This window comes from Macrotis lagotis, chromosome 1, assembly GCF_037893015.1.
Source record: "Macrotis lagotis isolate mMagLag1 chromosome 1, bilby.v1.9.chrom.fasta, whole genome shotgun sequence".
NCBI classification, from domain to species: domain Eukaryota; kingdom Metazoa; phylum Chordata; class Mammalia; order Peramelemorphia; family Peramelidae; genus Macrotis; species Macrotis lagotis.
The window spans coordinates 686,508,594-686,534,753 of record NC_133658.1 but is presented as its reverse complement, the minus strand read 5'-3'; the positions used below and the strand labels follow the sequence as shown (position 1 = coordinate 686,534,753).

The 26,160-nt window shown below is 36.9% G+C and overlaps 1 long non-coding RNA gene across 1 annotated transcript in view; it reads right to left on the bottom strand.

Moving 5' to 3' along the window:
* The window catches only part of LOC141523185 (uncharacterized), a 37,266-nt gene extending 33,560 nt beyond the window's left edge, over positions 1-3,706 (bottom strand). Inside the window, exon 1 of the long non-coding RNA XR_012478382.1 lies at positions 3,629-3,706. This is a non-coding gene — a long non-coding RNA (uncharacterized LOC141523185). The remainder of the gene's footprint in view (positions 1-3,628) is intronic.
* Positions 3,707-26,160: the final 22,454 nt, after the last annotated feature.

The following is a 26,160-nucleotide window of genomic DNA, read 5'->3' as shown; positions in this document are numbered from 1 at the left end:
GTCCCCTTAATCTTCCTAATTCCAACAAGCGAAGAATTATCTTTAGAGAAAGGACTCCTGAGATCTTCATCTTTAATCAAAGAAGATCATCTACATTATAAAGGTCTTTCTCTAACTTATGGAGGTATTTCTAGTACTAGCTAGTGACTACTAGTCCTGATTATTCCTCAAGTCCATAAAATTTTAATGAATTGCAAAAAAATAAAAGTTGTCACTTACATCAGTACTACTTGTGTAGCACCCTCATAGTATCACATACTCCCATGGTGACATTCAACTTGAAGCAAAAAAAAAAAGTAAAGGCTAATAAAAAATATTCTCAGCAGACAGCACAGGGCTCTCCTATCTTAAAAGGCAAAGGGGGAATTCCTGGGTCAGGAATCCACTGAACTTTTGAATATCAGGCCCCTCCTAAAATAGTCTCTCAGCTTTTCATCAAAAAGAAAAACAACTGATAGTTGGCAGCCACTCAAAAACATTTCAAATAACACAAAATAATTAGAATGATGAGATCATGCTAGAGTCATTCATACAATAGCTTCCACTGAGAGAACAAAAATTCCTACATCCCTCCCCCAAATACACATACACAGGCCCCTCACTCCTGCCTCCCTGTTTTGGTTTATTATAGGTTGCTTCCTATTAGCTGGAACCTTATTTGTCCAAGGAAATTTATCTATTTTAATTGCAACACACAGGATAGTAGGAATTAATCTCTCCCCACCTTTCATATAAACATATAGAAAGGTGGCTTATGTGTAGAGTTTAGTCTCTGGTGGATTCCTTTTACTTTTCAAATGAAAAGACTTATAGGGTAACTACTGTAAACACAATTAAGATATTTTTAGGGACATAAAATACTCAGAAAAACATGACACTAATACTAGTATTATGATTGAAGTTAGGAATTATGGTTATTAGAAGCTTTGCAGTTTATATGTACCATAAATCTAATCGCTTCACCCATTCCATGATGCTGATGCTATATTTACTGCAGACATCTAGGATGACAGACAGTACCTTTGAGGAGAACCAGATAAACAAAATATTTTACATACTCAAGCTTCTCAGTGTCTAATGGATTCATATCATGGAGAGAAAAAGGCTTCATTAGAGGAACTGCACCAGGTGCTGAAAAGCAGATTTACCGTAGAGATTTGATTTGAGTTATCTGCCACTGCTTAATGGGAGCTCTGCTGTGTGGCTCGCCAAATCCTGAGTACAAAATGGACAAACAGGGACAAGAATGGGAATGGGAGTGGGGGAAGGGAAGAAGATGAGTGACAGGACAACTCTTTAGCTAAGGAACTTTCCCTGACAACACTGAAATGGCCTGGAAGAAAACATTATGTAGAAATTAGTAAAAGCAGAATTGGTCTCCAAGAAACCACTGGGCAATCTATCATGACAGGATGCTTGCTATGTAGAATAGCAGCAGTATCTATCCCTGGTCAGTGGGAGGGGGTAATCTCAGAACAATGACCCTAGAATTGCCCCCATTGGCCAATGCAGCTGCAGAGCAAGAACTGTCTGACCTTGAAATAGAAATAGGATGAAGTGGGAAGTTATTACTGTCTGAAGACCCTGGGATAATACTTGATGCCATTTCAGTATCATGCCTGACCTCTAGACTTCCTTTGATGTCAACTATTTTCTGACCACATGCACTCTTCAAATTATAATCCCAGAGATTAAGTGGATTTTATCAAAAGCTACTAAAGGACAAATGAAAATAGAATGATATCATTAAGGGCAGGGGCTCACTTTCATTTTCTGTTTTCACCAACTTTTTTTATGGGATCTTAGCTTGGTAACTAAGGCAGTTTCAGTCCATTCATTTACATGCCAAAAGAGATCTCTAGATTGCTTGGAGGAGCTTCCAGGGATCCTCCATAATATCCAGCACAGTGTGGTCAACACCACTGATGCTTAAAAAACAGGACTGATCCAGAACACAAGGTCAAGTGAGAATAGTAATAATAGTAATGAAGAGTATGTATAATTTCTACAAATCTTCCAATAGCTCAGATACAGCAACACTAGAAGTCTGACAGAATGAGACCATTTCAATGTGCTTGTGTCTGTTGAGGTAGAAGAAAAGGAGACCAAAAAGTAGTCAGAGAAGAGTTTCCTGGATTTATTGGGGGACAGGGATGCAGTTAATCCAGGAGTTCATTGGTTTACTTGGTAAACATTTTTTAAGTACAAAAACCTATGCTAGAATAAAACTGTGCATACCCTTTGATTCAATAATGCCACTAGTAGGTCTGTATATCAAAGAGATCATAAAAAAGGGGAAAAGTTCAACATGTATAAAAATAATTATAGCAGCTCTTTTTGTACTGGGAAAGAATTGGAAATTGAGGGAATGCCTATCAATTGGGGAACAGTTGGACAAATTATGGTATATGAATGTGATGTGGCACTATTGTTTTGTAAGAAATCATGGAGCAGACTCCAGAAAAGCCTAGAAAAACTCAAATGAACTGATGTTGAGTGAAGTGAACTGAACCTGGAGAACATTGTACACATTAACAGCAACATTGTGAGATGATCACCTGTGAAGAACTTGGCTCCCCTCAGCATTTCAGTGATCAAGGACAAGCCTAAAAGAATTGTGATGGAAAATACCATCTATATTCAGACAAAAAACTAGGGAGTCTGTATGCAGAGCAAAGCATACTATGTTCACTTTTTAAAGCTGTTTTTATGTTTTGTTCCTCTTTAGTTTTAATTCTTCTTTCACAATATGATTAATATGGAAGTCTGTTAAACATGATAGCATATGTACAATCTATATCAAATTGTTCACTGCCATGAGGAGAGGGGAGGGAAAGAGCCATGATAGAAAAATGTCAAAAGCTAACAAAAGGAAGAATGTTTAAAACTATCTTTACATGTAATTGGAAGAAATAAAGTAAAGTAATATACATAAGAAATAAAACAGCTGAAAAAATCTATGCAAAGTGTTGGAGTTACAAAGATAAGCATGATAACCTAGCCTGACCTGCTCAAGTCAATAAGGAGGTAGTCAGGATAATACATATAGGTTGGGTCCCAAATCTAAATTGCCCATCTTTGTGTAGAGGGAATATCTTAATGAAAATAGCTCTGGAGTCCCTAGTTTATTCCAGTGACTGTCACATTTAGAATATATTTGGTATGACTTCAATACCAGTCTGCATCAGACTGGTTGACCAGGTGAAAGTTATAAAAGAGATAGGGGCATAACACCATGGTTAAGTGGGAGAGAAAATATAAATAATAAGAAATGAGAAGAATGTCCCTGGTGATAGGGAACTTAAGGACTCCTGCTGACATGCCTCTCCTTTGACTTCAATCTGCAACCTTTCAAGGTACTATTCCCCTCCATCTCCTGGATTTGCATGGTCTCTCAGCCTCTTTTCCCTATATATAGAAAGGTTCCATCCTTGAAACTTTGTCAAGTCTTGTCTTATTATTACCCAAGAATTCTGTTTGGAGAGATTTGTGAGATATTTCATAACCATTGACCAGCTTCCTCTACTTAGTTTCATTCTTTAACAAAACATTCAAACCTCATTGTAAAAAAGCTAAACAATTAAATTCAAATAAAAAATGTAAAGCTAATTATTAAAAATTGAACTACCTTAAAGTACAGTAAGGTACTCCATCCCCTCTTCCAGGACAGAATCCCAATCCCCTTTCTTTGCTCACTTGCAAGCTGTTAGGGGATTGGGTGGGAAAACATGAGTTCTACTGACTTCACAAAGCCTAGGTCTCTCAGTACAGTAGGAGGGAATGCCAATCAATTCCTCATAGCAGAACTTTAATGTGCTGTAAAAGTTTTAATGTTATTCTTAGGTACTATTTCAGAAAGAATATTACCTCAGGACTCACCCCTCTGAATTAAGTTAATTTCCCTTTCTATTGTAGAGGTAGACTAAAAGATTATGAAGTCAACCAGCCTCCTAATTTCCCCTCCTACAATTTGTAGAATTTCCTTTCCTATAAGAGCAAGGAGGTGGATTGCCACTCAGTGGGGTTGGGGCAAAAGAGAATTTTGATAACAGGAGCAGATAGTATATACTGTACATTGAGTTTTTCAGTGTTTGTTTGGCATTACCTTACTTTCCCTCATTTAATTAAACTGGCTTCAAATAGCATGAGATTTAAGTGATTTGTTAATAGCTGAAGCTAAGAAGAGCAAGGCTGCCAATGGAGGGCAGGGCAAAAGGGATATCTCAAAGATCTCAGTAAGTAGAGTTTGGGGAAAATAACAATATAGAACAATAACCAAGAAGACTGTTCACAAGATCCCATCTTGTTCAAATTAAACTTGATATAATGGGTAAAATTATTCACTAGGAGTGAACTACTAATTCTGCATAAGCAAGTTTCCAGATGGTATCTAGATGCCTTGATAAGGTAACTGATACCAGTTTTTTTCATTTGAATTGTTCATTCCTTTGCATCAGACCAGCACAACTGGCTAAAAAACAATCCAGACAGCTGGCTAGTGAAGGCAAGAGAAGTTGTGCTATAGCAGTTTTTAGGTCTTTGACAGTCTGACTTGTATCCAAATGTTCAAGGAAGAGAAAATCATAACACTGAATTTCAAAACTGTAAATGTAAGAATTTCCATGCTCCAAGTTGAAATGTGACTCAAGAAATTAGAATGATTTTTCATTTGAAGTATATTAGAATTCTGCTTAAAATAATTGCATAAGATAGAAGGTGAAGTAGAACATCCTCTTGAAACAGTTATATATTAAAATAGAAGATAATAGATTATAATACATATTTATATATGATATATATATTTGTATATATAATATGCCATATAATGAGGCAGCTGGTGATTCAATGGATAGAACACTGGACCGGACTTAGGAAGACCTGAATTCAAATTCAATATCAGGTACTTCTTAACTGTGTGACCTTGGACAAGTCACTTAGCCTCTGATTATCTGACAAAAAGATCCACTGGAGAGAGAAAAAACAAACTACTTCAGTATCTTTACTAAGAAAACCCTATGTACAAGTTGGTACATGGAGTCAAGAAGATTTGGACATGATTGACTGAAATGAAAAAACAACAAATAGATTATAAAATCTAATTTAATATGGTTAACAAATAGGTTAGTCTTCAATCTGTTCCCAACACAGGTTCAACTATCATTCTCTCACCCCTGCTATGGAAATACTATATGATCCTGAGAAACTTATTTTACTTCTCTGTGTTGTTCCTTCATCATCCATTATAAATTGCGGGGAGTACTGACATACATATACTTTTGAATCAATTACTTTTTCCATAACTATTAATGATAATCAGATTCTATTACTAATGGAAAACATTTACTAATAGCTAACATTTCTATAGTCTACTACGTGCCAGACACATGCTTTACAAAAATCTCATTTTCTCCTTGAAACAATATGTTTCTATTTTAAAGTTGAAAAAAAGTAAGGCAGCCAGAAGCTTTTTGGTTCTAGGACTAGTGCTTATCTATTGCAACACCTAGGCATAGCTGTCTCTAGATGTGATTATAATATTAGCCTTAACTTACATAAACTCAGAATTTTCATAATGGAAAAGGATTGTTTTCCTTGAAATCCTTAAAGCAAAGAGAAAAAGCTTTGATCAATTGAAATTCCTCCTCATTTAAATTAGGAGAAAACTTAAATTTTTCATGATAGAATTGGGGGGGAGTAACTAAAGTGAAATTTAGGGGAAAAATTTGACATCTTTTACTATCATATCTGTGTATACACATGTAGAACAAGAAAGAGAGAAAGAAAAGAGATAAAGACAGAGACAAAGTTACAGATACACGAGATAAATAGATAAAAAGAATAGTGCCTGTAATTTCATTAAAATGGGGTTTTTTTAGATCAGTGTAGAAACTCCTGCATGGGAGAGATTAGCAGTTTGTCTAGGGACATGGTCAGTTAACACTCAGTTAGTAAACATTCAGAATATGCTCGGCACTCTGCTAAGCCCTGGAGATAACAATGAAAAGCCATAATGTAGTCCCTGGACTTAAGGAGCTCACATTCTAATGGAGGTATAAGGTATGTAGAATGTGTTGTTGTTAATTATTTCTCAGTCCTGACCAGCTTTTCATAACCCCATCTGGGGTTTTCTTGGTAAAGATATTGGAGTGGTTTGTCATTTCCATCTCCAGCTCATTTTACAGATGTGGAAACTGAGGAAAATAGAGTTAAGTGACTTGCCCAGGGTCACATGGCTAGGAAATATCTGAGGCCAGATTTGAACTCCAGAAGATGAGTCTTCTTGACTCCAGACCCAGGGTTCAATCCACCGCACCACCTAGCTACCCATGTAAAGTGTACATGGGAGATAATCTTTAAGGAGAGATACCATAGTTGAAGATGGGAGGGGTATAAGAAAAGGCCTCAAGAGGAAGATTTGAACTGAAACTTGAAGGAAACCAAGGATTACAGGAACTTGAAACAAGGAGAGGAGCATTCCAGATGTGGGGGACATAGAGAAAAAAAGTCCAGGATCCTGAAATGGATTGTCATATGTGAGGAGCAGCAAGGTCACAGTCCTAGATCATTAGAAAATGTGGAGGTGAATAAAGTGAAAAAAAGTATGGAAAGGTAGAAAGATGCCAGGTTGTGAATGGGGCTTTAAATACAAGCAGACTTCATATTTGGTCCTGGAAGAGATAGGGAGTCTTTGAAGTTTATTGAGTATCTGTGCTTTAGGAAGATCATTAGCTATGTAGCTAATGGACAGTAGATGATGCAGTAGAAAGAGCATCTGTCCTGGAGTCAGAAGGACCTGAGTTCAAATTTGGCCTCAAACCTTGATACTTATTAACTGTGTGACATTGGACAAATCACTTAACTGTGATTGCCTCACATCCAAGACTATCTCCAATCATCCTGATTCTTTATCTGGTCATTGGACCCAGATGACTTTGGAAGAGACAGTGAGTCTGATGACTCAGTCCAACACCCCCTCACTCAAATCCAATTCATGTGCTTGTTATGGCATCACTTCCCTAAGGTCATGGTCTTCTTCAGGAACAAAGAATAAACAACAGCAGCAGCAGCAGCTAATGAATTGCAGTTGAGTAGAGACTTGAGACAAGAAGACTGACCAGAAGTCTATGGGTTAATGAGGGCCTGTGCCATGATGTTGCCTGTGTCAGAAAGCAGAAAGGATACATACCAGAGATGTCATGGAGGTGGAAACATTAAGACTTGGCAATAGATTGATGACAAGAGTAAGTTGTTTTTGTTCATCCTTCATTTTTGAAGAGGACCAATGACATCCCAGATGATATCTTGACTTGCCCATGAATTGGATTTAAATGAGGCAGAGTTGCACAAAGTTGTCAGTCTCACTGTTTCTTTCAGAGTCATCAAATTCCAGGGACAAGAGAAAAAGTAAGGAATTGAGGATTATATTGAGGCTGTGAAACTGTGTGACTGAAAGGATGAAAGAACTCTCAACAGTAATAGCAAAGTTGAAAGAGGGAAGATTGGGGGGGGGGATGAGTTCAGGTTTAGACATAGTGAGTTTGTGATGGATACGGATAAGGTCATGAATTTATCACAGAGGTGTAAAAGTGAAAATTCAGGTAAGATCATGTACCCTAAATTTGTAGTGGACCAAGTCAGAGAGGTTTCAGGATTTTTATTCTATCTCAATTTAATTGCACATGAATAGGAATGAAGTCAACAAATAACAGGAGAAATCCAAGGTTGAAGATTGGCAAGACATGTGCAGCAGTGTACATAATAGGGTAAGAGTTGAATCTATTTGCGAAGGAAGGAAGGAAAGAGAAAATAAGCTAGGCAGAGGTAATGGTTTGGGACAGAATTAAGCAGTAGAGAGATTGAAGATCATATTATAAACAAAGACTAGAATTAGGAGGTATAAAGCAGAGGGAAAGATGATGGGACAAAAGATTATGATCAATAAAGTACATTCAGAATGTTATAATGTTAAAGTAGAATGAATGTTGAAGTAAGGAGTGAAGAGTAAGCAGGTCATAAGACCTGAGTAGATTGAAGAATAGGGGGTTAAGTGATCCAATGCATAGAACACTGGGCTTGGAATCAGGAAGACTCATCTTTCTAAGTTTAACTCTAACCTCAGATGCTTACTAGTTGTCTGACCCTGATCAAGTCACTTAACCCTACTTGCTTCAATTCTTCATTTGTAAAATGATCTAGGAAAGACAATGACAGAAGAAGAAGAAAATTGAAGAGTGGAGAAATAAAGGTTTGAGGGAAAAATCAGTACCTGTATTTAAATCTCCTAGTATGAGAGTAAGACTTGGGGTAGAGAAAAAAACAAGACAAAATTGTGAATAACACTGAACTCATTGAAGAAGGCAGGACAGTATCCTAAGACTGTAGAAAACAGCTAAGAAACTTGAATGAGCGATAAAATTGAATTGCTGTTCATGACCATATAATTAATACACCTTAGAAGCAGAACATGAAGACAGGCCTTCCAGATTCTAAAGCTATCCTGTGCAGCCTCTTATTAATATTATTATTATTATTATTGTATAATTATGCATTTTATTGGTATATTATTTAATGTTTTTAAGCATTTATCTATGTCTAAGATATGGAATCTACAAAATTATAAACTCTTTAGGGGGCAGTACCCATATACAAAAAGCATAGCAGCTATTTAGTTTGAAACCCCAACTTAAACAAGTGAGGCATTCAAATAAGTGCAACATGGCCAGATGGTTGAAAACCTGAAGAGTCCATATGAAATACCTTGCATTGTGAAATTATAAGCATTTTTGTACTCTGCCAAAGCTTATTATTAATTTTACATTTGCTGTCCTATTCCCTAAAATAGGCTTTATTAGTGGGAATAAAGAATAATCTTTGACCTTACTAGATATATTGAATTGGGGTTGGGCCAGGGGAGTGGAAAATAAGAACGGATGGATATATAGGAGGCCAGAAGTATGAATTATGCACAGCACATCATCATACTCCCTCAATACAGAGCTGCAGCATGTTTTGCATGGAAAAAGAAATTAGGATAGAACAGATATTGAGCAATTTTCTCCATAACTGGTTCTTACTCACCTTAAATGTAAAATTTTATTTAGCTTATTTCAAAGGGAGACATCCTTATTAAGGTAGCACATTTACTTGGGCCCCTTTGAAAGGATTTAATGCAAACAAGCCTGAAATAATTGAAGGAAAAACCCCTTCTGACTGATCTCAGAAGAGCTCAGCAAAGAAGGGGATGGCAGGAAAGAATTACTTTATTACATTGATTTTCTTGGAGAAATCAAAGGAGGATAACTCAAATAGACCAATTCACTTTCGCCAAACTCAGTGGAAGAATACAGAACAACAGTGAATTTACATGTCAAAAACAGTTTGCCATCATTCCAGTTGAACATGCAAATCAGGGTTTGCACATTATTACTCTAATAAAATAGCTAATACACAAGGATATCTAGGCTCATTTGCACATATTCCCTTTTTTAAGTGGTTGGTTGTATAATGTGTGTAAGTTTTGTCTAACGAAATATTTACAATCCAATCAAATCATTAACCTGAAATATGAGCAATGTGATACATCCATTTTGGTGCAATCACAAAGACATTGAAGCGCAACAAATGTAATTGGTATGCAGCTCTATAAAAACTAAAATCCATTTTTATCTCACAATGAGCAGAACATTTCACTTTTATAAAGATGATTCCCTGGAGCATACTCTGGAGGCCACATATTTCATATGGCTTCTGGCCGTGTTAGTAGAGGTTCTCAAAATGCTGAATGATTTTGTACAGATAATCCAATGCAATCCAAATTCAGCAAGTATTTATTAAACACCTAATATGTTCAAGTCACCATACAAGGTTCTTGAGATACAAAAAACCAAGAGAACCACCCTGCTTTCAAGGATTGTGAACAAGAGGATAAAACAAATAAATAGATGAGTAAGTAAATGTTTATGTAAGGAAAAAGAGAACTCTAATAGCTTGGGGGATCATGAAAATGTTTCCTTGTGGGAGGTGGCTCATTTTCTGAGCTTTGAAAAGAGAGATTTTAAAAGGAAGATTGTAGTGATTCCAAGTGACACAAAAATACACTTACTTTATAAGCTTCCTCCAAGGATTAGACAAGTCATTTTGTAGTGCTCACAAAATAATAAGATTGGAAGGCATTTAAATGGTCATCATGTAGTCCATCTCCCTTCCTTCAGGATAGATAATAATTGATGTGTAGCCAATAAAAATACAGAACCATTAGAGCTCTGCATAAACCAGTTTAGTGTTTGGCATACTCACCATCATCACACACACACACACACACACACACACACACACACACACACACACACATTCCACAATAAAAAATCATAAGGAGTGGTTAGTTGGCACAGTGGATAGAGCACCAGCCCTGGAGTCAGGAGTACCTGAGTTCAAATCCAGCCACACTTAATAATTACTTAGCTGTGTGGCCTTGGGCAAGCCACTTAATCCCATTTGCCTTGCAAAAACCTAAAAATATATAAGAAAACTCAGACTTTCAGATGTTAATTTCATTTTATAAATTGTTCTATTCTGAGGGAAGGAAAAGAATAGTAAAGAAGTATCCTTTATAGAAAAATGTATAGGACTCAGAAAATTAAACATGCAAAACACCTTAGAAATCACCTAGTCTAGATGGAGAAACTAAGGCCTAGTAAGGTAAAATCATTTGCCAAAGATCCCACAGCAAGTTGATAGAAAAGTAGTTACTCAAGCATGAGTCTCCTGATTCCAATATTTATGTGACATATAATCTTCTATTACTCAGTCACCCTTTCTTCTCTACATTATATAATCCAAATCAATGAAAAGCCATAAATATCAGCAAATTATTTAGCCTGGATTTGAACCCAGTTCAAATTTGAATCCAGCACACTTTCTATCACAATTCTTTGCCTCTCCAGAGGATTGACCCTGAAAATTATAGACCTGTAAATCTAACTTTAGTGCCTGAGATGTTATACAATTCATTTCTTTTTAAAAATTTTTTATTTATTTAAGGCAATGAGGTCAAGTGACTTGCCCAAGATCACACAGCAATTATCGTGTCTGAGGGTGGATTTGAACTCAGGTTCTACTGACTCTAGGGCCGGTGCTCTATCCACTGTGCCACCTAGCTGCTCTATCCAATCCATTTCTATCAAAAGAGTATACGATATTGGGTAGGAGACAACAAGGTGACATTTTTTCATTTCAAGAGTAATTAATCTGCTGAACTTTAATGCACAAAGACAAATAAAAAATACAGTTTCGCTGAACTTCAGTAAGGTCACCATTCACATCCAAAAGCTGGGAAGTAAAAAGTTAGGGACTACTTCTGTTTGGTAGATACACTTAAGTTAAGGAAAGAGAATCTTTTTTTTCTGTATCATGAACTCCTTATTAGTCTAATGAAATCTAGGGACTACTCTCAGAATAATATTTTAACTGCATAAAATTAAAACAAATAGAACTTCATAGGAAGTTAATTATATTAAAATAAAGATATAATTTTCCCCATCCAAATTCTAAGGTAGCTTGAACTCTATCCATGATCCCTGGGGAGTCCATGGACTCCAAATAAAAACCTCTGGACAAAGCTTTGGCATTTTGGTTTTTTTGTATGACCTTTAATAACTACCATTTTAATGCTTCTGTCAGTGATTTTTAATCATTATATACTGATTGTGGCTGGATTTAGACACCTTGCAGGTTCTGATTTCATCAATGGGTATGGTCCCTACCAACTAGCACCAACAATCCCTTCACCTCTTTGTCATCTTGTACAATTCTTATCTAAATATGCAATATGAGCAAGACATTTAAACTTCATCTGCTTCAGTTTTCTCAACCTTAAAATGAGTAAAATAATACACCTACCTCCCAGGTTTTTGTGAACTTCAAATCTGATAATCATCATCAAGTACTTAGTGTGTATGATTCCCAACACATAGTGGGTGGTGGCTTTATGTTTCCTTCCTTCCTTTCCTTCTATTGTTTCTTTTTCTTACCTTTTTTTCTGCTCCTATATTCTCTAGCATTTCATTTAGACAACTTCTAAGACCATAAAAGGAGATAAGAATGAGAAAAACCTCAAGAATGTCAATTGGGCAACTTTTTTTAAAAATACAAGACTTTGCATCAGGCATCAAAACTGTTTGGTACAGGCTAAGAAACAGAGTGGTGGACCAGTGGAATAGACTAGGTGCAAAAGCAGGAAGCAATTATAGTAATCTGCTGTTTGATAAACCCAAAGAGTCCAGCTGTCAGGATAAAAACTCTCTCTTTGATAAAAACTGCTGGGAAAATTGAAAGTTAGTATGGAAGAAACTTAGATTAGACCAACACCTCACACCCTTTACCAAGACAAGATCTAAATGGTTACAGGATTTAGACATAAAAAAAACAATACTATAAACAAATTAGAAGATCAAGGACTAGTTTACTGTCATATCTATGGAAAAGGGAGCAGTTTATGACTAAGGAAGAGTTGGAGAACATCACCAAAATCCAACTAGATGATTTCAAATACATTAAATTAAAAAGCTTTTACATAGATAAAACCACTGTAACCAAGATCAAAAGAAATGTAGTAAATTGGGCAACAATCTTTACAACTAATGATTCTGACAAAGGACTCATTTCTAAAATATACAGAGAACTGAGTCATATTTTTTAAAACAAAAAGCCATTCCCCAATTGGCAAATGGTCAAAGAATATGCAAAGGCAATTTACAGATGAGGAGATCAAAGCAATCCATAGCCATATGAAAAATTGCTCCAAATCATTAATTATTAGAGAAATGCAAATTAAAGCTTCTCTGAGGTACCATCTCACACCTCTCAGACTGGCCAATATGACCAGAAAGGATAATGATCATTGTTGGAAGGGTTGTGGGAAATCTGGGACACTATTACACTGTTGGTGGAGCTGTGAACTCAACCAATCTTTCTGGAGAGAAATTTGGAACTACGCCCAAAGGGCAACAAAAATGAGCATACTCTTTGATCCAGCAATACCACTACTGGGTCTATACCTTGAAGAGATGATGAAAAAGGGTAAAAATATCACTTGTACAAAAATATTTATAGCAGCCCTGTTTGTGATGGCAAAGAATTGGAAATCAAGTAAATGTCCTTCAATTGGGGAATGGCTTAGCAAACTGTGGTATATGTATGTCATGGAACACTATTGTTCTATTAGAAACTAGGAGGGATGGGATTTCAGGGAAGCCTGAAGGGATTTGTGTGAATTGATGCTGAGGAAATGAGTAGAACCAGAAAAAGACTATACACCATAACAGCAACCTTGAAGGACTCGCTCATTCCATCAGCGCAACAATTGGCAACAATTTGGGGCTGTCTGCAATGGAGAATACTATCTGTATCCAGATAAAGAGCTGTGGAGTTTGAACAAAGTTCAAGGACTATTCCCTTTAATTTAGGGAAAAAACAGATATCTTATTGTCATATCTTGTTATTTCTTAGACTGTTTGTCTCTTCCTTAAGGATATGATTTCTTTCTCATCACACTCAATTTGGATCAATGTACAACATGGAAACAAAGTAAAGACTGACAGATTGCTTTCAGTGTCGGGGGGAGAGAAGTAAGATTGGGGGGAAATTGTAAAACTCAAATAGTATCTTTAATAAAAATTAAAAAATACAAGACTGGTAATAGGCGTCAGTCAGCTTAAGTTCACAATACATTTTTGTAGTCGCTTCAGAGATACTCATAACACTAATTCTTCTATTACTATGTTGTTCATAATTCACTGATATGCCAGATAAATAATACTGATATAGGCATCTATATCACAGTAAATGGTAAGTTTCTTCCCATCTTTGTATTGTATTCACTACAGTGCCTAGGACAGTGTCTTCCAAACAGTAGGGTGCTGAATAAATGCTTGTCAAATTCTTTGAAAGGAGAACTTTTGGGGTGGTGTAGTGGATAGAGAACTGACTTTGGAGTCAGGAGGACCTGAGTTCAAATTTGGCCTCAGACACTTAATAATTGCCTAGCTGTGTGGCCTTGGGCAAGTTACTTAACCCCATTGTCTTAAATAAACAAAATTTTTTAAAGAAAGGAGAGCTTTTTCCAGCAACAGAAGACAGTTTAGAATGACTGAAAGCACTGCATTCTGCAAATACAATCCCATCCTCTTTTCTATGACTTCTTATTTCTAGACTCAGTACAATGTCCATTTGCAAGACTTGTGTAAGATAAATACAGGATGGAGTGATTCTTAAAACTTCATGGCAGAGAGCTTGGGAATATTCTAGACCCTGCCTTGGCTAAATGGAAATCAAAGTGTTACATATGACCCTTAGAAGCCTGGCACCCTTCCTAAAGATATGGTAAATTGTTTCTACAAGAATACATATATTAGTAAAATCTCACATATAACACCACTTTTAAAAATGTTCCTCTCAAGCACCCCTTGTTTTATGGATAAGGCCAACATCAATATACTCACTGACAGGTAAGGGAGTTGAGGCTAAAGGACTGCCTAAGTTGAGAGAATGGCAAAGTCAATTGAAATTCCAATCTTCTCAGTCCAAAGGTAGTATTCCTTTAATTATACATCAGTGTCCTTTATGAAGTCTCCACTGGATAAAGCATTATTGTCTCTTTTTCTCAAATAGTTATGTAGTTTCAAAAGAAATATCCATGCTGCATTCCACCCTGGAGACCAGGTAATTCTTAGTATTTGGATAAAATATCTTCTTTCTTTAATTATTTGGTCTAAAGGAGAATTTTATACTTAGAGCACCTTTTGTCTGAAGTCTCTAAATACTTCATCCACCTATGATTGTTATTGCTGCCACAATCAATGGGCATTACTAAGATTTTGAGCAAATAGTTCAGAGTGAGTCCTGCCCCACTTCAGCTTCAAAAACTGTTAATGTCATCAGAGTTCTGTTTTTCCTGCAATATCTGAACTCATGGCTTGGCAGGTCAAAAGATTTTCAGTGCACTTTTCAACTTATACTAAAGCCCAATATCTGGGAAAATGCTCATGAAAATATTGTTTCCATTTCCACATTTCCTCATGGTCACGTTGTTGCTTTGGCTGAACCAAGCAGAAATAAAAGGCTGTCAAATATCTACACCCTGGCTGCAAACTAGATGATTCAGAATTCCATCCCGGCCCTTTCATCTTTACTAGCGCACCTAGATCATCCAGTTGGTTTTCAACTCTTCTGACCAAATAACCAACTTTGAGAAACTACAGAAAAAATCTACCAGCTGCCCAAGTGTTAAAGGATAGATGTAACCTATGTGGTTTGACTTTTTAAAGTTAAGGTTCCAGGTCTGGTAGTACACACCTATAATCCTGGCAGCCAGGGAGATTGAGGTTAGTGGATCTCTTGAACTCAAATGTTCTGAAATAAAATAGGCAAAGCCAATCCAATGTCCACACCAAGACCAGCATCAGTGTGGTGATCCCATCTGATCAGGGAGGCATCAGATTGTTTGAGGAAGGATAAACTTGTCCTGGTCAGAAATAGAGCAGTTCAAAACTCCTATGCCAATTGATAGTCGGACAGGACCAGTGAGAAGCCCCTAAACTTCCAGTAGGAATGGGGACACCTAGTCTTTAAAGACACTCTCAAACAGAGTAGCATTTTCCTCCTGTTAGCTGCTGTGTCAGGTACCTGCTTGGCAAGGGCTATACCATAATCAGTCACTAAAAGCCCAGCAATCTTTCACAAATGAGGCATGTCAAATATCTGTAGGTCAGTATTGCAGAAGAAAAACATAGACCAAACACAGTACCCCTCTGATCCATATATACACACACTAGATAAAACCCAGTGATTCTGGAGCCTTAAACAAAGCACAGGTTGAGACTAGGATAATCATATGCTCTCTTCACTCAACATTCATTCATTTTTTTAATTCAAAAAGTATTTATTGTGCCTCAACACACTGATGTTGGACTTGGTGTATACATTGGATCGACTTTGCCTATTTCATTCCAGAACACTGAGTTCAAGTTATCCACTTGCCTCAATCTGCCTGGCTGCCAGGATTCCAGATGTCTACCACCATACCTGGAGCTTTGACCATTTGGTCAGAAAAGTTGAAAATCAACTAGATGATGTATGTGCTCTAATAATATGCAAGGTCCTGGACTAGGTTTTGCAAGGATTATAAACATGAATAAGACACAGTCTGTACCCCGCTTGAGTCTATATTTAGTAGGGGGAGATAACGTATGTACAACTAATATGGTTATCAGTGCTATAGGAAAGATAAATAGTCTATAGTATGGTTTTGAGGCAATCCTCCCACCCCCAATTGGGGAATCAGGGAATTTTCATAAAAAAGGTAACATCTGATGTACCAGATCACCACAGTCATCATTGTAAAGGAGTCAGCAGAGGGCAAGTCTAATTTTACATTGATTCCTCTTAAAATATCTATAGTACATGGATTTTTAACCTAGGGATTATCAATTTTAAAAACAGGATTTAGATATAGCTATGGAAGTAGTTGTATATATATATATATATACATATATATATATATGTATATATATATATATGTAGACATATACAGAGATGATATAGATAGAACTATTTTACCATAATGTGTTTCCTTTTTAATTCTTTGTATTTTATTTTCTGCATTAAAAAATATTATTCTGAGGAGTTCATAGATCTCAGCAAACTGACAAAAAGGGTCTGCGCCACATGCAAACAAAATTATGAATCACTGCTTGAGGCTATATGGATAAAGTTTCAAAACAATTATTCCATCAAAATTATAATTGGAACTATATGTCTCTGATTGTTCATACATTACAGATTGTCATGTATCCAAACTGAGCTCTAATTATCAGAGGAGATACCAAGCAAACTCACGCACATAAGTCCTCTCAGGGACAGAAATGCAGATACAATACATTGTTTTCCCAGCTGCCTTTCCATTTGTGAAGATGTAACAAGACTTGCTCATCAGGAAAAATTCTTAGGAAAACTAGATAACAGATACATTCTTCCAGAGCCCCAGAGAGCTGGCTGGTTCAGACCCTTACTCTTGTAAACAACTATATCTAGTCTCTGTTACAACAGTAAAGGTCTTGTTCTTCAATGCCCTCCTTGATTTCCTGGGTCCTATTCTTACTTCTGTGATCTTTGAGTGACCTATATTCCTACAAAAGTGACCTGTAAGTTCATCAAGATTAGTTTTGTTGTCACTGATATGTCTACCTGGTAACAGCTGGGAGCTGAATCCATAGGCTACTGAAAAAGTTAATCTCCAAGGGAAGAGAACATTGTGTTATTTTTAGCAAAATGCAATTATAATTACTTTAGTTACTCAGTGACAAATCACAAACTTGTCTTCTTAAATGTCCTAGCAATGACCACATGCCCTTTCTAGTCAGTATTGTGCAGGCAACTCTCTCACCTTACAAAGCATTGTAGTTCAGCAGCATCCAACAAACAAAGATGAAGGGTCTGAGAGAAAAGACTATACTAAAAATTAGCCCATTGAGAAACAGGTAAGGATGTACCAGGTTGTCAGTTAAGGTTTGCAATTACCACTATAGTTTCCACCATTCACAACTGAAGATGAAAGGTCTGAGAGAACCTGACTGAGATAGGTCAGGAGGTTGGAACATGAGGAGATAGTGGTGAATTTCCAATCATCACAATTCTAGATGAGGATCTAGGATAAAAGATCATACTGATGATTAGTCCATCAAGTGACAGGTAAAGATCTATTAGGTTGCCATATAAGGTTCAAAAACGATCATATATTGTCATAGAACCAACTATCACAACTCAAAAAAGGTTGGTCTGTGTGGAAAGACACACTGACAATTAGTCCATCCATCCACAGTTTAGGATATACCAGGTTGTCACATATTACCACATAGCACAAACTTGTGCTTGCCCAACATTGTGAAAAGCCATGGTTGCCTTACTGATAAGGAAGAAAAGCAAAACTATGTATGACCAAAAGCCTTACCATCTCCAATAATCGTGTTTCTTACAAATAAGTCAGATCCTGGGATGTTTAATTCTGGTATAGACAAATAAGAAGGATACCTTGCATAGCATACCCCTCTCTATAATAAACATAATGGTGTAACTCATGCCTCCAATCACTTGGTTGGAGGTGTAGTCTTCTTCATTTATCAAAGGACAAGTGTCTAGCTAGTACGTAATGACAGGACAAACATTCCTTCTTTCCTCTCTGAGCTCTGCTCCTAGTGCTCTGAACTTCTACTATTCCCAAGCAATCTTTTCACCCTGTAATATCCCTCTATCCCTACAACTGCTTCTTTGAATGGTCAGTTTCCTCCCAAAATGACTCTTTTAGTCAAGAATTTTCAGGGACTTAATGAAAAAAAGTGCAAAAGAAGAGGGCTTAGACCTACCCAATCTAAAATTATATTATAAAGCATCAGTCATCAAAACTATCTGGTATTGGCTAAGAAATAGAGTGGTGGACCAGTGGAATAGACTAGGTGCAATAGCAGGAAAAAATTATAGTAATGTGCTGTTTGATAAACCCAAAGAGTCCAGCTACGGGATAAAAACTTTCTTTGATAAAAATTGCTGGGAAAATTGGAAATTAGTATGGAAGAAACTTAGATTAGACCAACACCTCACACCCTTTACCAAGATAAGATCCAAATGGATACAGGGTTTAGACATAAAAAAAATACTATAAGCAAATTAGAAGATCAAGGACTAGTTTACCTTTCAGATCTATGGAAAGGGGAGCAGTTTATGACTAAGGAAAAGAGGCAGAATATCACTAAAACAAACTAGATGATTTCGATTACACTAAATTAAAAAGCTTTTGCCCCTGTAACCAAGATCAAAAGAAATGTAGTAAACTGGGAAACAATCTTTACAACTAATGTTTCTGGCACAAAGGACTCATTTCTAAAATATACAGAAAACTGAGTCATATTTTTTTTAAAAAGCCATTCCCCAGTTGACAAATGGTCAAAGGATATGCAAAGGCAATTTACAGATGAAGAGATCAAAGCAATCCATAGTCGTATGAAAAATTTCTCTAAATCATTACTTATTAGAGAAATGCAAATTAAAGCTTCTCTGAGATACCACCTCACACCTCTCAGACTGGCCAATATGACTAGAAAGATAATGATCATTGTTGGAAGGGTTGTGGGAAATCTGGGACACTATTACACTATTGGTGGAGCTGTGAACTCATCCAACCTTTCTGGAAAGAAATTAGGATCTATGCCCAAAGGACAACAAAAATGTACATACCTTTTGATCCAGCAATTCCACTACTGGGTCTATACCCTGAAGAGATGATGAAAAAGGGTAAAAACATCACTTATACAAAAATATTTATAGCAGCCCTGTTTGTGGTGGCAAAGAATTGGAAATCAAGTAAATGTCCTTCAATTCGGGAATGGCTTAGCAAACTGTGGTATATGTATGTCATGGAATACTATTGTTCTATTAGAAACCATGAGAGATGGGAATTCAGGGAAGCCTGGAGGGATTTGCATGAACTGATGCTGAGTAAGATGAGCAGAACCAGAAAAACACTGTACACCCTAACAGCAACATGGGGGTGAAGATCAACTTTGATGGACTTGCTCATTTCATCAGTGCAACAATCAGGGACAATTTTGGGCTGTCTGCAATGGAGAATACTTTCTGTATCCAGATAATGAATTGTGCAGTTTGAACAAAGTTCAAGGACTATTCCCTTTAATTTAGGAAAAAAACTGATATCTTATTGTCTGATCTTGTTATCTCTTATACTTCATGTTTCTTCCTTAAGGATATAATTTCTCTCTCATCACACTCAATTTGGATCAATGTACAACATGGAAACAATGTAAAGACTGGCAAATTGCTTTCTGGGGGGGGGAGTAAGATTGGGGGGAAAATTGTAAAACTCAAAATAAATAAAATCTTTATAAAAATAAAATAAAATAAAATTCTGAAAGGTCAAAAAATGACTAAATTTTTTAAGGAAGGACTCATTCTCTCCTTCCTCTCTAAAATCTACTCTTTCTTTCTTTCTCTACCCTGACCCCAGACAGGTATTTCCTCCTTTTTCCTTTTTTCAGCTTCCTTTTACTTAGAATATAAGTTCCTTTTAAGACAGGGATCAGGCTAAGTATCACTAAGCACGTCAGTGCTTATTGAATATTTCTTGATCTAACTCAAGCCAAACATCATATAATTAAGAGGACAGCATAGTATAGTGATTGAGTATTGAACTTGGAATCTGGATGAACAGGCCTCAACCCCTTAATGGTGACTAGGCAAGTCAGTTAATCTCTCTTTGTCTCTCTTTTCTCTCTATAAAGGGAAAGGATTGAGTTCAATAGTCCTTAAGGCTCCTTTTAACTCTAGCTCTAAACTTATGGATTCATTCCCATCCTGTGTGGTAAAAACTACCATTTTCCTTGGTCATTATGCTAACAGTTCCCTCCCTTTTCCCTTCCTAGGGAGGTCTAGAGAAGATGCTTTCCTAGTTCCCTCTGAAGAAATCTAACAAAGCAAAAGATATAAGGCATTTTTTATTAACTACTCCATCCATCTTTCAACTATACTTGTTCTAATCAATAAGACAGTGCCCTAGTGTTAACTACTACTGGTAATCCAAGCTTCCCTGAACTTCATGCTCATCCCTAGATCCCACCCACATAGAAGTGGGTGATTCCCTTTATTGCTTTAGAAAGCCAAGTATAACTATAGATTTTATGCTTTTTGTTTGTTTTGTGGAGGCAATGGAATTAAATGACTTGTCCAGGGTCACACAGCTAGTAAGTGTCAAGGGTCTGAGAACAGATTTTAATTCAGGTCCTTTTGACTCCAGGGTTAGTTTACTATCCATTATAGCAACCAGTTGCCCCATACCTATTGGTTTGAAGAATTTCTTCTGAAGCATTTCTCATACATAATGCTAAATATTTCATGCCGCATCTGATCACAGTGTTCACTTTCCCAAAATGGTTAAAAATTATTTTCCCAAAGGAGTGTGTTGATGAACCCAAAAGACTTCCTCTTGATAATGCAGTGTATAATTACCAGATTTCTTAATTGCTGCTATAGACATCCTAAGGGAGAATATTATTCTAGACTTCTCCGTCCACAAGTTTTAAACTCTGAGAGGGCATGTCAGTCAATGTGCTTCTCCCATGGGCACATATTTGATCAGTTTTGGGAAGGTAGAGGGGTGAAGGATGGGGACATGAAATAATAATGCCCACAAGGCAAGAAAACAATGGTATCTCCTTGAAGTAAACTAAGTTATCGATATGGTCTGGTTAATACTCCGTTTGGATGCTGGTCTTCTACAAATTATTGTCATTACATTTCTAATTCCACCTTCTCTGCAAACAGTTTCTAATCATTATTTTTTATTTTATTTTATCTTTTTTTTTAGGTTTTTTGCTAGGCAATGGGGTTAAGTGGCTTGCCCAAGACCATACGGCTAGGTAATTATTAAGTGTCTGAGACCGGATTTGAACCCAGGTACTCCTGACTTCAGGGCCAGTGCTTTATCCACTACGCCACCTAGCCTACCAGTTTCTAATCATTATTGTATTTTTTATATATTAAATTCAATTGGTTGGAGTAATAGCTGACTGTAAGATATATAGTTTAAGGTTCCAACTCATCATTCTTTAACTTTTAAAAAAATTTTATTTTATTCTGAACTTAAGAAATAAAAAAAAATTCCTTCCATCATCCTTTTTCTAACAAATTTCGAGTTAGTGCTATTCCAAAAGCCACCCAGAATTATCTGCTTCCACACTCCAAACAGGAACAGAGGGAGGAGGAGGAGAGGGTAAAGGAGAGAACAAAGCAGTATATATTTAGATGTTTCAGAAAATTGCCAATATCTTCTTCAATGTCAATAAGACCCTCTTCTCTTTGACCCCAAGTTGTACAACAACCTCGCCTTCCTTGAGATTTATATGAGTGACCCCATTAGTCTTAAAATTCCTACTTGAGAATGAATTTTGGGGGGGTTGCTGTTGTTATTGTTGTTTTTGTAAGGAAATGAGGTTAAGTGGCTTGCCCAAGGCCACACAGCTAGACAATTATTAAGTGTCTGAGACCAGATTTGAACTCAGGTACTCCTGACTCCAGGGCCAGTGCTCTATCCACTACGCCACCTAGCTGCCCTAAGAATGAATTTTCTATAAAACTGCCTCATCCTCATCGCTAGAAATTACTGTAGGACTTCACTTTGGTAGCAGAAGTTTCTTTAATGCAAGAAGAACATGCATCAGTCCATCAAAATTCCAAAGAAGGTATTTGGATATAGTGAAAGACGTACTTTTCAGATTTATTTTATAAGTACCTTGGTGAATATTTCTCTGTACAATATGTTTCTATTTATTTTATGCAATAAAAAAGATTCAGAATAGCACTCAAATAGGGCATGGCATATCGATCAAGAAGATCTGCCAAACCCTCATTAGTCAGCAGTCAGACAATTTTAGGCTTGTTGGCTAATTTGAAGGACATAGCCATGTATCTATAATACCCAAACAATCAATGAGATAGTACCATACTGATGCTGAAAAGCTTTTTTTTTTTAATTCTTTCTGTACTCTAATTCTGAAATGATTGTAGGCTGGAGCTAAATCCAGATTGTTATAGATCGGGCTTCTCTGTACTCTAATCAAAATGACTGTGATCAGGGGTGGCTAGGTGGCATAGTGGATAAAGAACCAGCCCTGGAGTCAGGAGTACCTGGGTTCAAATCCGGTCTCAGACACTTAATAAGTACCTAGCTGTGTGGCCTTGGGCAAGCCACTTAACCCCGTTTGCCTTGCCAAAAAACCCCTAAAAACATGACTGTGATCATTGGAAAGGAGTAATGATTAAGAATTTTGTCTTCATTTAGGTCTCAATAATTGATGCTGGCCACAATTCATCCCTCTTCCTGGGAACATAACTAGATAGGTAGATAGCCAGATGGATATATATGGATGGATGGATGGATGGATGGATGGATGGATGGATGGATGGATGGATAAATAGAGATAGCTAGATAATGAGGGGGGGAAATAGGTAGATATAGATAGCTAAATAGCTAGATAGAAAAAGAAAGGAAGAAATGAATGAATAAAAGAAGGAAAGGAAGGAGGGAAAGGAGGAAAGATCAATGAATGATATATAGCTAAATAAATAAAAGAAGAAATAAATAAATAGCATTTTCCAGCACCCTGGAAGATCGAACTATCAAATTTATTTTCACATATTGTCATAGGACTTAAATCTTACACTCTTTATCAAAGAACAGAAAAGATGTGTCAAGGAGGTCTAAGGAGCAAAAATAATTATGGTCATCTTGTTCCTGGCTAAAGACCTCCTACGAATCCTGATAGTCAGCAAGAATCTCCTTTAAATTTCCTCAGGGGAAGCCTTAGATGCTCTTGAGTTTGCCCAGAGAGTGCTTGCTTGGGAAAATTACAAGTGTGATTGCATTCAGCACTGGGATCCTCTTCAGTGATGAGATTCCCTAATATCATTTCATCTACGATCATATGTATTACTCTGAAAGTCCACAGTCCCATGTAACCTTCTGCCTGCTGAATCAAGGAAGCTAACAGTCAAAAAACATATTAAGGGGCAGCTAGGTGATGCAGTGGATAGAGCACTGGCCCTAGTGTCATAAAAAATTAATAATAATAAAAAACATATTAAGCACCTACTCCGTTAGGTAATGTGCAAAATGCAAAGAAAGGCCAAAAAGAAAAGAAAAGAAAAGAAAAAAGAAAGACCCTAGCCTCAAGGAGCTTATGTTCCCATGGGAGGAACAAAAATGCAGATATTTATGTGTATGACATATACAAGGTAAATGGAAGTTAATATCAGAGGAAAGGAACTACTAGTTTGGTGGTAGGGAAGTAAGGGTGGGGGACAAGCAGAGATTTCCTGAAAAGCCAGGAGATAGACATAAGAAGGGAAAGCACTTATAGGCATGAGGAACAAGTAGTGAAAAAGCATAAATCAGAGAGAGAGAGAGAGAGAGAGAGAGAGAGAGAGAGAGAGAGATTCCTCTCAGGTACAGATGTATGCAAAGATACATTCCCTTTTCTTGATCTGACCCAGGAAAATAGAATTATGAGGGATCAGGTAATTGTATTTTCCTGCTCAATTTTACAGTGGCGGGGGGGGGGGGGGGGGAAGAAACTGAGATTCAAATGAGGTTAAAAAAAAATACTTGCTCCAAGTAACATAACTAGTACATATCTGAGATAAGATTCAAACTCCAGTCTTCTAGACTCTAGGTCTGTTCCCTATGCTAGCTGTCTCCAATGGCAAACTAAGCTAGAAAAAAATCAGATGTCTTCTCATTTCCAAAGCATTGAAGCCAAGGAAATTGCTTTGGTTCAGACTCACAGTTCTGGGGAATTTCAAAGCCACCCCAGGATTTAAGGTCCTGGGCTTAGATTCCCATAGAACAGAATCATGATAAGTACTGGAACAATTAATGTTCAATCACAACAGCTCTGACTTTCACAGCAGGGTGGGGAAAGAAAAGCAGGTGAGCAGACATCACTTGGACAAAATCCAATTGTGGCCTATTTGCCAGGTACCTACATAACAAGGATACCATGACATAAACCCCTGCAAAGAAAGCAAGAACACTGAACTGTCAAGTAAATGTCACTGTGGAAACATTGAGAGTCTTGGTAGGTTCACTCCAATTACCATGGGGCAATACTGCTACAAGATTTTTATTAATAATAATAATGTATTATTATGTACCTTGGATTTATGGGATGCATTTCTTCCTGAGCTAGTGTGCAATAACTTAGGACTTACTATGAATTAAGGGCTGTGAACCCGATGACATACATAGCAGCCAGGATGAAATCAGTCCATGGGAAAAGAAGGATGGGGGGAAGGGAGGGTCCATGAAAAACTCCCTGCTGTGGGAGAGTCCTTCAGCAATCTGTAGTTCCAGGGTCCTCTCTCACTCCCTCAGGGATGTTTTTATTCCCTCATCTTATCCTAAATTAAGCCAGTTAGCCAAAAAACCAAAGCCTCCATTTGTTTAACCCATTAAATGGTTTAACCCTGTAAGAGGCACATCTACAGTTTTCTTCATTTCTAGAATTGGCCTATACTAAAGGTCACCCCGAGTTTGCTCTTCACTTCCTAAGTCTTGCAATGGTCTTTGGTCAAAAGCAATAAAATCTGACCTAAATCTATTTAAGGAATGAAACAGCAAATTAGTAAAATGTCCTAGCAGCCACATAATTAAGGTTACGTCTGCTAAAATCATTGTCAAAGGACTCCTTTGCCCTGAAATATAGCTGATGGAATCTGGTTTTCCTCATCAAACCACTGGAATTTAAATGTCAGGGTGCCTGATGAATGTATTTTTCTCAACCTTTCCATTTACACCTTACCCAGGAAGTATTCATATACTTAGATTTTTTTCCTCCTCTTTAAAATGACTACTTTTGCTACAAAACATTAGGGTTGACCTACTAAAGGCCCTCTAACAGAAGAAGAAGGAAAAGAACAACAGCAGCAACAACAAAAGTTTCGATAAGTCATGACTGAAGAAGAAAAGGGACGCTTGAGTTCTGAGAAAGAATCCAGAAAAAGGAAGTAATAGTTCCACGGCATTCCGCCATGCTCTGACCACACTAAAAAGTAACTGGGTTAAATTCTAGGTACCACACTTTGAGAAGGGTTCTGATCATCTGGAGAAGTCATTTTATGAAAGTGCCAAAACTTACCTGTTTTCATTCTCCTGTCAGCTTTGTTCCTTTTCCTGACTTTGTAAATTTCAAAACCATTGATCTTTGTGGGCAGAGGATGACTTTCTTTTTTGCCTTTATCTCCCCAGTATATAGCACAGTGCCTGGGAAAAGCAAATTAAAGCAAATTAAAAATTCCTTATAGTCTTCCTTCTTTTCCTCCTTCCTTCCATTTGTCCTTCCTTCCTTTCTTTTCTTCCTTTCTTCTTTCTTCCCTTTCCTTCCTTCCCTATCCATCTTGCCTAACTTTGAGTCTGATACAGATCATTATTAACCTTAATTAAAAAAAGTATGTCATCTAGAAATTAATACACATCTGGCTAAAGTATGAACCAGTAAAAAAAAAAAGTAACTAAGGAATGTGTTTCTAAATATCCTACCTAGG